The sequence below is a fragment of the Ceratotherium simum genome, chromosome 15 (assembly GCF_057802395.1).
Source record: "Ceratotherium simum simum isolate JZ-2026a chromosome 15, ASM5780239v1, whole genome shotgun sequence".
Taxonomy (NCBI): domain Eukaryota; kingdom Metazoa; phylum Chordata; class Mammalia; order Perissodactyla; family Rhinocerotidae; genus Ceratotherium; species Ceratotherium simum.
Window position 1 is genome coordinate 50,453,957 of NC_141914.1, and position 14,581 is coordinate 50,468,537.

Below are 14,581 nucleotides of genomic sequence, written 5' to 3' on the forward strand. Positions count from 1 at the left end.
TAGTTTTCAATGCATGGGTTGTGGACATAATTTGTTAAATTTAATTCTAAGTATTTCATTTTTTTGCACAGTATTAGCAAACAATAGACACATAAATCGATGGAACAGAATAGAGAGCCCAGAAATAGACCCACACAAAAATAGTCAACTAATCTTTGACAAAGGAAAAAAAGTAATTCAATAGAGAAAGGATAGTCCCTCCAACAAATGGCGCTAGAACAATGTAACACCCATATGCAAAAAATGAACTTAAACACAGACCTTACACTTTTCACAAGCATTAACTCAAAATTGACCATAGACTTAAATGTAAAATGCAAAAGTATAAGCCTTCTTGAAAAAGTAGGAGAAAATTTACACTATCTTGGGTTTGGTAATAAGCTTTTAAATATAACACCACTAGAAATGAAAAAAAAAATAATGAATTGAACTTTCTTAAAAATAAAAACGTCTGCTCTGCAAAAGACACAGTTAAGAGTATGAAAAGACAAGCCACATACTGGGATAAAATATTTGCAAAACACATATCTGATAAAAGACTTGCACCTAAAATATACAAAGGACTCTTAAAATCAACAAGAAAACAAACAATCCAATTTGAAAATTGGCAAAAGATCTGAACAGACACTTCACCAGAGAAGACACACAGATGGCAAATAAGCATGCAAAAAGATAATCAACATCATTTGTCATTAGGAAATTTCAAATTAAACAACAATGAGACATCACTATATACCTATCAGAATGGCTAAAATCCCCCAAACTGATGATACCAATTTCTGGTAAGAATGGGGAGCAACAGGAACTCTAATTTATTGCTGGTAGGAATGCAAAATGATATAGCAACATTGGAAGGCAGTTTGGCTATTTCCTACAAAACTAAAAATAGTTTACCATATGATCCAGTAATCATGCTACTAGATATTGGTCCAACTGATTTGAAAACTTTGTCTACACAAAAACCTGCATGTAAATGTTTACAGCAGCTTTATTCATAATCTCCAAAAAACTGAATACAATGACAATGTCTTTCAGTAGGTGAACAGATAAACAAACTGTGGTACATCCACTCAATGGAATACTATTTATTGAAAAAAAGGAATGAGCTATCAAGCCATGCAAAAACATAGATGAATCGTCAATGCATATTACTAAGTGAAAGAAGCCAGTCTGAAAAGGCTGCATTCTGTATAATTCCAATTATATGACATTCTTGAAAAGGCAAAACTATAGTGATGGTAAAAGATCAGTGGTTGCTAGGGTTTCAGCAGAGGTCTGGGGGAGTTGAGGTTTGAATAGGTAAAGTACAGATGATATTTTAAAGCAGTGAAACTCTTCTGTCTGATACTGTAATGGTGAATACAAGATATTAAGCGTTTGTCAAAACCCATAGAACTTTACAGCACAAAAATCTTAATGTATACAAATAAAAAAAAAATCATTTGGGAGGTCAGAGAATCTGAGGATGGAATGTAGAATGTGACAAAGTAATCTAACTCCCTTGCAAGTATATGAAACAACCTCACCAAAGTGGGTGGGGGAAGAGTGCTGATCAAAGTAACTTTGGAAATAAGTGGAGTCTCTAAAAACTAAAGACAAAATAGACCGTACATAAGCACAGTGCTCTAGTTGATCACGTTTCCCACCGAGGAAGAAGATAATAATCTTGAAACCACTGTAAGTGTACACTGGAATTAATAATTAAGCGAATGGATAGCAGATGGTGGGAGCCAACTTTCTCACTGCTAGAGTGGGAGGTGACAGGGGCAGGAGGCTGCAATGATCCTTGTGGTAATGGATTAAGTTGGAGACATCGGTATGAACTTATGTTTAGCTTATGTAGATACGGATGGTTTACATTAGAAATATTTATAGTTATGTGTATATACACAAGGAAGTATATACACAAGGAAATATATACACAAGGAAATGTATTCACATATATATCTCCTTGCACTGTCAGCTGAGAGGGGCCGTCAGCAATGACACCCCAATAGCAATGAACACACCTTGTGCTTAGATCTTGGTTTCCAGTACTATTCTCTAATAAAAGAAACAGGTCTCCTTGGAGAAATGGTTGCTTCTAGGACTGGAGCAGGAAATATACAGGATGCTCCTAGAGCCTCTTATAGTGCTAAAAAGTTAGAAAGTGCTCAAAAATAAAAACCCACAATGATCGGGGGGACATAGGAGTCAACTGAAGGAGCTCCCAGTGGCCAAAGCTGGAAAAATCTGAGCAAAAACATCAAGTATGGATTAAAACCCAAAGTATAAGATAAATATCTATGAATCCATACTGATTTAAATAAATGATTTGGTAAGTAAATGGGGAAGAATCCCAAATAATATATGTAGATACTCAACCGTTGAGGTGGAGCATAACTCCTCACTCCTTAGGTGTAGGTTACACATAGAGACTATCTTCCAAGGAGTATCGATGGAGGGAGGGGAGTGGGGGAGAGAAACTTTACAGTGGAGAAACAAATACTACTTCAAGCCAAGTGATCAAGTTAACATCCACAGTGATAAATCATATTGATCGTGTGTACCCTTGATATGATGTGATACAAATGACACTTCATCTCTACGATCTTCCTTCCTAAACCCATAACCCCAATCTAATTGTGCGAAAAACATCAGACAAATCACAGTTGAGGGACAACTACAAAATACCTGACCAGTATTCTTCAAAATTGTCAAGATCACCAAAAATAAGGAAATTTGTGAAACTGTTCCAACCAAGAGGTGCCTATGGAGACATGACTACTAACTGTAATGTAGTATCCTGGCTAGAACCCTGGAACACAATAAATAAAAAGGATTTTAGAGAAAAACTGAGGAAATCTGAATGAAACATTGTCTGGACTTTAATAATATATCAATCAATATTGGGTCATTAATTGTAACAAATGTACCATACCAATAAAAGAAGTTAATAATAGAAAAAACTGAGCATAGGGTATATGGAGAATCTCTGTGCTATCTTTGCAATAATTCTGTAAACCTACAACTGTTCTAAAATAAAAAAGCTTATCAAAAAAAAAAACAAGAGATTGAGTATGTAGAGTGCTGAAGAAACAATATTGGAATAAGATTGCTAGATTGGATATAAAAGTGGTTAATATCCTATGGGGAAATTAAAATGCACTATGGTCTGAATATTTATGTCCTCCAAAATTCATATGTTGAAATCCTTACACCCAAGGAGCTTGCATTAGGAGATGGGGCCTTTCAGAGGTGATTAGCTCATGACGGCAGAGCCCTCACGAACGGGATTAGTGCCCTCATAAGAGAGACCCAAGAGAGATCCCTCCTTCCTCCCACCATGTGAGGTTACAGCGAAAAGACGGCTGTCTAAGAAGCGGACCTTCACCAGACACTGAGTCTTGGACTTCCCGGCCTCCGGAACTGTGAGAAATAAACTGTGAGTTGTTTGTAAGCCATTCAGTTAATATATTTTTGTTATAGCAGCCTGAACGGATTAAGACAAACTGTAATCCTTGGGGAAGAAATCACCTGCAACCTATTAATCTTCCACATGTTAATAAACAGCTCTATGGAATCTGACCCCTAATCAATAGCAAGTACTAAATCAAGCAAAAGTGCATTCCCCTACAGCAGGGGTTGGCAAACTTTTCTTAAAGGGCTAGATAGTAAATATTTTAGGCTTGCAAACCACTTGATCTGCATCGTAACTACTCAACTCTCCTGTTGTAGCAGGAAAGCAGCTGTACACAATACACAACAAATGGGTGTGGCTGTGTTCCAATAAAACTTTATTTATAAAAACAGGTGGCCAGCCCATGAGCCATAGTTTGCTGACTTCTGCCCTAGAGGATTAAATAGTCCTCAGTGGGCCTGTTAGACAGTGCTCCAATATGACATTCAAAGGACATGCAGTCATCTGTTTGCCTTTTCTCTAAGCTTGGATACATTTTCTTACTAGTCCCCAGTTGATGGCCTTCTGGATTGAGCAGTCAGCTCCAGGCTGTAGCTTGCTGCTGCTGAAACAATCTCTTTTGTTTCCATGATATCTTATAAATTCAGTCAGACCTTGCCTCTGGACGCTGTTGTCCACTTGAGTCTATGTCTGGAGCCAATGCTGTGTCCTTCGCCTGTGCTTGAGGGAATCCTGTCTCCAGAGAGGGCGACTGGGCAGCACTTGCTTGGGCCTCCTCTGACTCTTGTCCTATGCTGCCACTAAGGTCACCTGGGACATTGCTTTTGCTCCCCTGGAATTTTGAGTTTACTATCTGCCTTCCACCAGGGAAGTATTAGAAACCTTTCAATAAAGGTTCTATTTTTTTCACCTTTGGGAACAGCATGTCCCTACACACCTTCTTGAATCTGTCCTTCTGGAGGAAGAAGTGTCTGCACTGAGTCTTTAAGATTTAATAGGAGTTTGAGTAGAAGACTTTTGGTCATGTGACATCCTTTACCCCTATCCCACCTCAAGCTCTCCTTCTCAAGACAGGCAGTCCTAGGTTCTCAATGTATAAAGTCTTTATAAGGTTTTAAGCAGTTCTAGATCCCAAGGTTAAAAATATAAGCTTTGCTTCCCTAGTCCATACGGCTTTAAGGAAAGTTTTGGACTCCTGAGTCCTCACTAAGCATCATTATTAGAAGACAAATCCCCCTCCTCTCTTTGGGTATCCAAGGGTCTCCAGTTCTGCCTTGGAGATCTTGGCAATTCTTTGAGGTAGGTGCTTTTTCCCTCATACTTGCATTTCTCCCTGTACAGTTTTCTAATCCACAGAACAGTGGCTCCACCCTAATCCTACCTAGTCTTTGCTACCACCCATTCTTGCTACTGGTTCTATTTGCTGACTCTATATACTGCTACTTTCAGAGTGCAGCAACATAGGAGGACACCCCAGGCAGAGTAATGATTTGTCAGGTCTTCAAACTGATAATCTTTAAACATTTGTTTGAAAACGTGCCCTCTAATATTTGGAGGAGAGATTGAGTGTTTGATGGAAGCAAGGAAGGTGAAGATGGAGGGTCCCAGAGACTACTTGGCTAAGGCTCTATTGTCTGGAGCAATTCAGCTCTGGCCCTGAGCTTGCAAACTCCATTCAGCAAAATAAAATCTCTATAGTTACCCAGAACCATCCTCTTTATAAGGCAGTCAGAATGCATCCTGCCCCTGCCCATATCCTTCCTTCCTTAGATGACATTTGCACATTATTCAAGACTCAGCTCAGGTGTTGTATACTCCAGGTTAGCCTAGCACTTGTGCACCTCCAGAACCCTGTGGATAGCACTTACCTGACTCTTGAAATGAGCTATTTGTCTATCTGTTCTCCTATACAGTGAACTCCTCAAGGGCTGGGATCAGTCTTAATTGTCATTGTACCCCTTGAACCTAGAGCATTGTGCCTGACACATAGGTGAAGTTCAATAAATGTTGGTTGAACTAAACTGAACTGAACACTCATTATATTACTGAAAACTTAAACATAACATTATAGTGGGTTGGAATAGTTATTTTTAACTTACTAAGCATCTTTTGTTCAAGATTCTCTCTAGCATGACTCATGTTATCTTTAAATATAAATGATGACAGTAACTATATGAATTTACATGCTTTCTAGACTGAACTAATCTCTAGCTGCAGGATTTATGGCTAAACTTTTCATTGAGGTGTTAGCTTACTTTGCCTATGCCTTCCAAAAAGTGACAAAGAAAGAACATCTGGTAAAAGTTTTATTAATTCTTTCAAGCTTCCATTGAGTGTCCTGATGCAGAAAATCACTAAATGCTACCCTGAGATTTTGAAGGTATAAATACAGCTCACAAAGAGCCCTGTGAATTCCCTGGGAAGAAGCTCTTAGTGTTAGGAGAGTGTGGTTCATTAACTGCAATAATGGGTCAAAGAGAGATGGATATGCAAGGGTTGTCATAGCAAGAGCTCTGAATTTGTGCAAATGATGCATGGATTAGATGTGGGGATAAAAACACTGGTGCTATGTGGTGAGGGGAAAAAGTGGAATCTTGGGAAACATGTGAGACTAAGGTAGTATTTCTCAAATAGTTTTGACTTGACCCACAGTAAGAAAATATTTTTACATCATGATCCAGTATGTGTATATATGCATATGTATTAAGTATAATTGAAATTAAACACTTGCTCTTATTATGTGTGTTCTTTTCTCTTCTACTCTATTTTACTTTTAAAAAATGCTAATCTAACCCACTAAATTGATTTTACCTCCCACTAATCAGTCAGGGTGCACAATTATTTCCCCAACATTTCATTATGAAAAGTTTCAAATATACAGAAAAGTTGAAACAATTCTATGTTGTACAATGTTGTACCATTGTGCATTGAACACTCATATACCCACCATTTAGTTTCAACAATTCAAATTTAGTTTTAGACCCTTAAATGCTTCACATACATATTACAAACTAGAATTCAATTTTTTTTTTTTTTGAGGAAGATCATCCCTGTGCTAACATCCATTGCCAATCCTCCTCCTTTTGCGGAAGAAGATTGGCCCTGGGCTAACATCCATGCCCATCTTCCTCTACTTTATATGGGACGCCACCACAGCATGACTTGACAAGCAGTGCGTAGGTCCACACCCAGGACCCGGACCTGCAAACCCGGGCTGCCAAAGCGGAGAGCACAAACTTAACCGCTACGCCACCAGGCCGGCCCCTTGGAATTCAATATATATATTTTTTAATGTTTTATTTTTTATTATTTTTTTTTCTTGTGAAGACATCAGCCCTGTGCTAACATCCTCCAATCCTCCTCTTTTTTTGCTGAGGAAGACTGGCCCTGGGCTAACATCCGTGCCCATCTTCCTCCACTTTATATGGGACGCTGCCACAGCATGGCTTGCCAAGCAGCGCATCAGCGTGGGGATCCGAACCGGCGAACCCTGGGCCGCCGCAGCAGAGCGCGCGCACTTAACTGCATGTGCCACCAGGCCAGCCCCCTCAATATTTTTTATGATTACCTTTTTGTTGATTTTTTTCAAATTACTACCTTTGCCTTTGTTAATTTTTTCTATTGTTATCTGTTTTTTTTTCATTGATTTCTGGTTTTATCTTAATTATCTCCTTCCTTATTTTACCTTTTTAGGTTTATTTTAGGCTTACTTCATCCTTTTTTTCCTAGCTTCCTGAAGTGGAACCTTAGGTTATTGATTTCATGCTTTTCTTTTTTCTAACGTAGATACTTAAAGCTATGCATTTTAAATTTTATTCTAAGCACTAATTTCGCTGCATCCACAAATTTTGAAATATTGTATTTTCATTATCTTTTAGTTTGAAGTATTTTCAACTTTCCTTATGAGTTAGTCTTTAACCCATAGGTTATTTTGAAGTACACTATTTAATTTCTCTGTATTGGGGGGTTTCCTGGATATCTCACGATTGTTGTTTTCCAATTCAATTGTATTATTATCAGAGAACATACTGTATACTATATATGATTTAAATTCTTTTAAATTTATTAATACTTCTCTTACAACCCAGTATATGGTCTATCTTGGTGAAAGAACCATGCACACTTGAAAAGAATGTGTATTGCACAGTTTTGGGCGTAGTGTTCTATAAACATCAGTGGTCAAAGTGGTTGATAGGGTTCTTCAAATCATCTGTGTCTTTACTATTTTTTTAAATTATTCTATCCATTGCAGTGTTAAAATCTTCAACTGTAGTTGTGGATTTGGCTATTTCTCTCTTTAATTCTGTGAATTTTCCCACATATTCCTGATGAATTAACCCTTTTATTATTATGAAATATTCCTCTGTATCTCTACTAATACTATAATAGATTTTTTTCCCTTAAAGTTACTTTATTTGATATTAACATAGCCACTCCAACCTTCTTAAGGTTACTCTTTGCTCAGTATACCTTTTTCTATCAATTTACTTTCACCCTATATGTCTTTATATTCACATTATGTATTTTGCAAGACAACATATACGTGAGTCTTGCTTTTTTTTTTAAAATCCAATTTGACAATCTCTTTCTTATAGTTGAAGTCTTTGGGCTAGTATCTTTTAATGTAATTATTGATATGGTTAGGTTGGATCTTAAAGTATATTTTCTCTGTACATCAAATTTTGGGTTTGCAGTTTTATTTTTTCAGTATTTTAAAGATGTTCTACTCTTTGCCGTTGTTCCAATGAAAAGTCAAAGGAAATTCACATCATTGTTTCCCTGTATGTAATGAGTTGTTTGCTCTGAATGTTTTCAAGATATTTTTATTTATCTTTATTTTTATATTTTGACTGTGATGTGCCTGGATGTGATATATTTTGTATTTATCCTGCTTGGATTAACTGAGCTTCTTGAATCTGTAACTTTGTCTTTCACCAAATTTGGGGGAAATTTGGCCATTATTTTTTTATTTCTACCTGCTCCCTTCTTTCCTTCTGGGACTCCAATTACACATATGTTAGACCAATGACATCATCATGAACCTGCTCTGCTATGCTTGGCATAGTATCCTTGTACTAGCTTCCTTCATGTTTCCAAGATGGCTGCCACAGGTCTGGACGCTACGGGAAGATGCAACATCCCACAAAATAAGAACTGTTTCTCTTTTATGTGCCTTTTTAAAGAGCTAAAAAAAAATTAGAAAAAAACACAACAGAAAAAATTTTACCAGATACTTGCTCTTCTGTAGAATTCTACACACATCTCATTAGCCAAAGCAAGCCTACCCCTAAGTTAACCAGTGACAAGGGAAATGGCACCACCATGATTAGCTTAGTCCAATCAGGATCTATCATTAGGAGGTTGTGGAACAAAATCTGGCTCTCCCAGTATGGAAAAAGGGTATTAGGTATGGGTTTTGAGGAGACAGCAAGCATTGCCACCTTCCCTGGAGAACCTTTCAGGTGTTTCTATTTAAGTCCTAGCACATTTCAGGAGCAGACAGTCTACATACTCTTCCCTTCAGGGGCTTTAAAGCTGCCACCTCTCACTCTATCCCTCGAGATTCCTGGCTTTGGAGTTCCCAGTTCCTTTTATTCCTCATGCAAACACACAGCTCTTTTCATTATAAGGACCTTGTCTTTAATATAGGAGATTGTAGGAAACAATAAGTGTTAAAAACTACCCGTGGAGAAGTTACAAAGCTTTGGAAGACTTTCACAATGTTTACTATTATGGTCCCTGAACCATAGTTCCCAAGTCCCTTCTGAGATGGTACTTAAATGCCTGCTAGATTATTGTTCTCAGCTTTCCTTCCATTCCTGAAGATGCCCCTGGATGAATCCGTAGTATTTTGCCTTTTAGACGTAGGGCAATGCTGAACCCTTTATTCATGAAGGCTTTTCTTGGCCCATGCTGCAGAGGCCACACCCTTCTCTTGAGTGGGAAGTAGCCTTGGGAGGACCCCTTGACTGGATGACAGTGATATGCCCCACAGAGCAAGCTCTTTGGGTAATTCCTGCCAGTCCATGTGGTGCCTCTCCTCATTCTATCTTGCTGCAAAGAGGAAGACTGCTCTATTTGGGCTGTCATTTAGGGAGTTTATAGTTGAAATGGTCAGTAATGAAGGGTTCTCTGGAATCAACACTCTTACTTTGCTAGTAAAATGACATCTCTAAGACTTTGTGCCATTTCTTGGCACTCTATTTCTAAGGAAAAGTCTCATCTCAAAGTCCTTGAAATAGAGTCCCTAAGCTCTGATAGACTCTGTTTTCCAACCGCACTTATAAGGTAGAACACATGACAGTGTGAACAGGCCCGGTGGTGGCTGTGTGCCTGATAGTCTCTCTCTCTCTCTCTCCCTGAAGGCTTCAGAAAGAGATGAGAGTAGAGGATGAGGACAATAATAATCAGGCTTGGAGTCAGGTGAGTCAAAGATTCAAGAACCTATGTTATACAGTAGCCAGACAAGTGGCCAGAGGCCAGGGTAGAAATCATGTTTGCAGATCTTGGTGGTCGAAAATTCAGTAAGGGTTTGATATCAAGTTGTTGAGGCAAAGGCCAGGGACTTTTTGGTTCCCAGCAGTTAGGGTACGGGAAGGGGTTTGGAAGTTTGGAACTTAGTTAGGCAAAGGATTAAGAGAAGGTAGTCAGAGAAGTTAAAGTTGCTGTGATCAATTATCTAGAAGGTTAGGTGATGAACACAAAGGAACCAGTGGCCACGGGCTAGAAATGGGTCTGGCCCAGAGGTGTTGGATGGTTTATCTTCTGACCTGAAGTATAATTTCTGCTGGGCATGGGAGGTTCTGGATCTGCAGGTGTGCTCAGGGAGGCATGGTGTATCATAGAAAGCATGCTGGACAAGAAGCAGAAGACCTAGGCTTCTGTTCTGGCTCTGCCCCACATCAGCTGGATGACCTTAGGCAAGTGACAACCTCTCTGAGCTTCAGTTTCCTCATCTGAAAGACTGATGAAAATGCATGTCTTCTGTGAAGATGAAATAAGATAATGTGTAAAACTTACTTTGAAACTTTATAATGCTGCCTACATGCAAGTTGTCACTGTCATTATTACTGAAGGGTATTTGTACTCTCTGGTTAAAATAATATTCCAGACCTGGAGAAATTATCCATATGCCCATAAATTACTTTTTTTCTCAGCAATATGAGACTGTCTCAGACTGCTACTAGAAAGATCATGCTGACAGCCTATCATGTATATTAGCCAGGACTCTTGGCTTCAAATGACAGAAACGTAAATTCAAACCAGCTTATGTTAGAAAGGAAATTTGTCCCCTCACAGAATACGGGAGTGCAGAGACGTAGCTAGATTCAGACATGGTCCCATTTAAGGGCTCAAGTGGTGTTGTAATTTCTCTGTCTCTTTCCCTTCTCAGCTGTTTCCCTCCTTGTGGCCTTGTTCACCCTGGCAGTGCTGCCTCATCATATTGTTTCAGCCTAGCAACCTCAGCAGGAGGGGAAATTCCTCTCCCTCCTACCTTCCATATCCTGATCCAAGGAAAGACTGGGATGCCCACGAGCACTGCCCTTTCCCCAAGTTATGGGCGACAGGCTCACCTCTGAACAAATCAGAGGTGTATTTACCATAAAGCCAATGCAGCTTAATTGTAAAATTTGCCAAAGTGAATATTTTAATCATATCTCTTTCCATTCTGACTTCCCCTCCATCACACTTTTCTCTTGTCCAGCAATGTTGAGTGGCCATAGGCATTTGTCTAGGGGTGGTGAGCTGAGCACACATTTGGTTTGGCTTTTGTGGGATATATTTGACTTCCATGTATGGCTTAGATATTTCTAGCCATTCTGGTGTGGAAATGGCTCTGGAAATACTCCTGTAGGACTTTGGGCCAACTTCCCTGACATCTTGACATGAAGATGCAGCATCAGAGATCGTACTGTGAACAAATGTGTACAATTGGCACCCAGGACTTCCAGGGGGGATAGTAGAGAAAAACCATGGTTTGAAATATATGGAGCCAGAAGCTAACCTGTGGAAATTCTTTCAAGCATCAGATGTGTAAAATTATACGTGAAGGAATCCATTCTCATTAGCATTAACACTTGGTCAAACCAGAAATTTTCTCTTATCAAGAAGACATTTGATAATACGGCATGTACAATGATAAATACACTCTATATTTTTTTCCTTCTTTTGATGAAAATTACATGAAATTGAATTTATTAGCACTCCTGAGATTGTAGCCTGTGCCTGTGGTATTTTTAGAATTTGTAATTTGTCTTAATTTCTCTTCTTTTCACTTAGCACTTCATGTGCCAAGTGCTTCTTTGGTCACTGGGGATGTACAAGTAAACACAGCAGACTCTCATGGAGCTACACAGGAAATTGTCAGATCTCCACCATGAAATCAAGAGGGGCTCCAGCAGACTTCTCTGTGGACTTTTGGGCTAAAACTGTAGTTGCCATCTCATGCTATGCTTGGATTGATTTAAAAAAACACAACTGGGAGATGGAGTAGAGCAGTCCGGCCTCTCAGGGACGAGTTTCTGGGCTGCAGGGGTTGGGCGGGTTGTGGCTAGACTATGGTGGCTTGATGGCCCCTGGGTCAAGATGAGCGCCACAGCGTGGGTTGGGACCCGGTCCCCCCACCTCCCATGCCCGGCCACCACACTGCCTCCCGGCTCTGCCACGCAGGCCCTGCACGGGGAGCTGCCATCTCAGAAGCAGCGTCTTAGACATCTTCAGAACATTGCTGCCCGGAACATTATTAATAGAAATGGCCATCAACTCCTTGACACTTACTTCATATTTCATTTGTGTAATACTGAAAAGATATATAAAGAATTTTATAGAAGTGAAGTGATTAAGAATTCCTTGAATCCAACATGGCTGAGTCTTGATTTTGGAATAATACCAGGCCATCTTGATACATCCGTGTCTTGTTTCCTGGTGAAGATATGGGGTGGGAAGGAGGAACATCTACCAGCTCTTGATTAAAGGAGAGTCTGTTTGGATGGGCTGAAATACTTGGGTCAGCAGATTCATGCCTGCAACCAAATGAAATAGTTTTGGGGCTATCTTGGTGCTCCATTTAAACATAAGTGTTATTCAAATGCTCAGAACAATATTCTTCTTCAGGTGGATCAGAACTGTGTTTGCAATTTTTACGCTGTCTTCTCTTTACTGCAATGAGGAAACTGAGGCTTAAAATAACTGTCCTGACAGCCATAGCTTGTGGATATTGGAGGTGGCATCATGTGAGTCCAGTGGAAGCCAAAGAAAGGCAGATGTTGACTCAATGCTTCACAGAGCCCAGTGTGCAATTAAACAGACTCAGATAACTTTTCAGAAAATTGGAAAGGAAATTGAAGAAAAATGAACACTCACATCTACAAGCAATGAGCTGAAAAAAGAAAGTGAATGCCTGCAACTAAAAATTTTGGTGCTTAGAAATGAACTGGAAAGACAGAAGAAAGCTTTGGCACAGGAGGTGACATTACTGCATAAGCAACAAATTGCAGGATAAGACAAAGGAAGTACATTTTCAACTGAACAACTCAAGCTTCAACTCCGGAAGGAAACCCTAAATGAGTTGAGGAAGAAGCATACTGTGAAAAGAGAACTCTTTCTGAAGACAAGTGCTCAGTTGACATTTCATTGCAGGCAATTACTATCTGAGCTTTCCTACATTTACCCTATGGATTTGAGTGAGCATAGGGATTACTTTATATGTGGTGTCAAGTTGGCCAGTTCTGAGGACTTCCAAGCAAAAGATGATGGAAGCATTGCTGTTGCTGTTGGTTACACTGCACATTTAGTCTCCATGATTTCCTTTTTCCTTCAAGTGCCCCTCAGATAACCTATAATTCATAAGAGATCTAGGATCGACAATCAAAGATACTGTCAATGACAAGCTGACTGAACTGGAGAGAGCGTTTCCATTATACCCAAAAGGAGGGGAGAACTTGCAATTTGATTATGGTGTCTATCGCCTGAATGAAAATATAGCACAGTTAAGATATCAACATGGACTGGGGACTCCAGACTTGAGGCAAACCCCTCCTAACCTGAAAAACTTCATGGAGCAGTGCAATCCCTGCTCCAAAGAGACCAAGCTCCATATTTGGGGGTGCAGATGCAGGCTTCTCTGGGGGGATCCCTTCACCAGACAAAAGCCACTGAAAATGGGCCAGATTAGAGACAGAGAGACTCTAGTACAAAACCCCTGCTCCCAGTTACAAGTCAGCATTAGCCCAGGCTGTGACCACCATCCCCTCCGTGGGATAATCCGAAAGACAACATCTCTGTCCTCCCTAGATACTTCCTTGGACTTCTCCAAAGAAAACAAGAAAAGAGGAGCAGATCTGGGTGACAGCTTAAATGGAGGCCATGTGAGTGTGAACACTAGCTAAGAACAAGGGAAGCTCTCTCTGGGCGTTCGGCCACTGTGAATGGCACTCTCCCACCCAGTGAGCAGGCGGGCTCCTCCAGTGTCCAGCTTCAGGTGAGTTCCACCTGGTCTCAGAAGCCGAGCTTTGCTGTATTGGGGAGCAAGCGGAAGAGATCATCGGGATGGAAGCCACAGGTTTCCTCGGGCGATCAGCTAGAAGCATTAACTGCATCCCAGTGGACAGTGCTGTGGCACTGGAGTGTGACAGACAAGTTCTGGGAGAATTTGAAGAGTTCTCCAGAAGGATCTATGCACTAAATGAAAATGTATCCACCTTCTGCCATCCACGCAGAAGTTCTGATAAGTGAAGTGAGCAGACAGACAGTAGGACCAGGACAGGGTCACTGCCTGAAAGGACACTGCACTGGTTATCCTTTGTAAGAATTATGGTACAAAATGAACATTAATGGAGGATATTCCTTAGAAGAACAGACTATAAGTGAGGAGGGACTCAGGATCATTGTGTATCAGTGGGCCAGACAAGGATTGTGCCGGCAAGATTTGCTTTTCAAGCCCAACAATTGTTGTAAGGCACAAGTCACTCTTTAGCTTGAGTCGTCCTATAGATATTTGTTTGCTTTTTTATTTACACTTCGATGGTATCCTCAGAGGGAAGATGATAATATATAAATAATATAATGAACTTACCTTTAGTTTCTCATAAGCATTTGCTCTCACCATAGTTTATAAAACTTTGAGAAAGTTGAATATTCAGAAAAAGGTTTCCATCATTTACCGAAGGATCTCTGGCCATC

At 39.9% G+C, this 14,581-nt stretch overlaps 1 pseudogene; it reads left to right on the forward strand.

Annotated features, from left to right (window-relative positions):
* Nucleotides 1-11,986: 11,986 nt before the first annotated feature.
* LOC101392939 (UV radiation resistance-associated gene protein-like) lies at nt 11,987-14,134 on the forward strand (annotated as a pseudogene).
* The last annotated feature ends 447 nt before the right edge of the window (nt 14,135-14,581 follow it).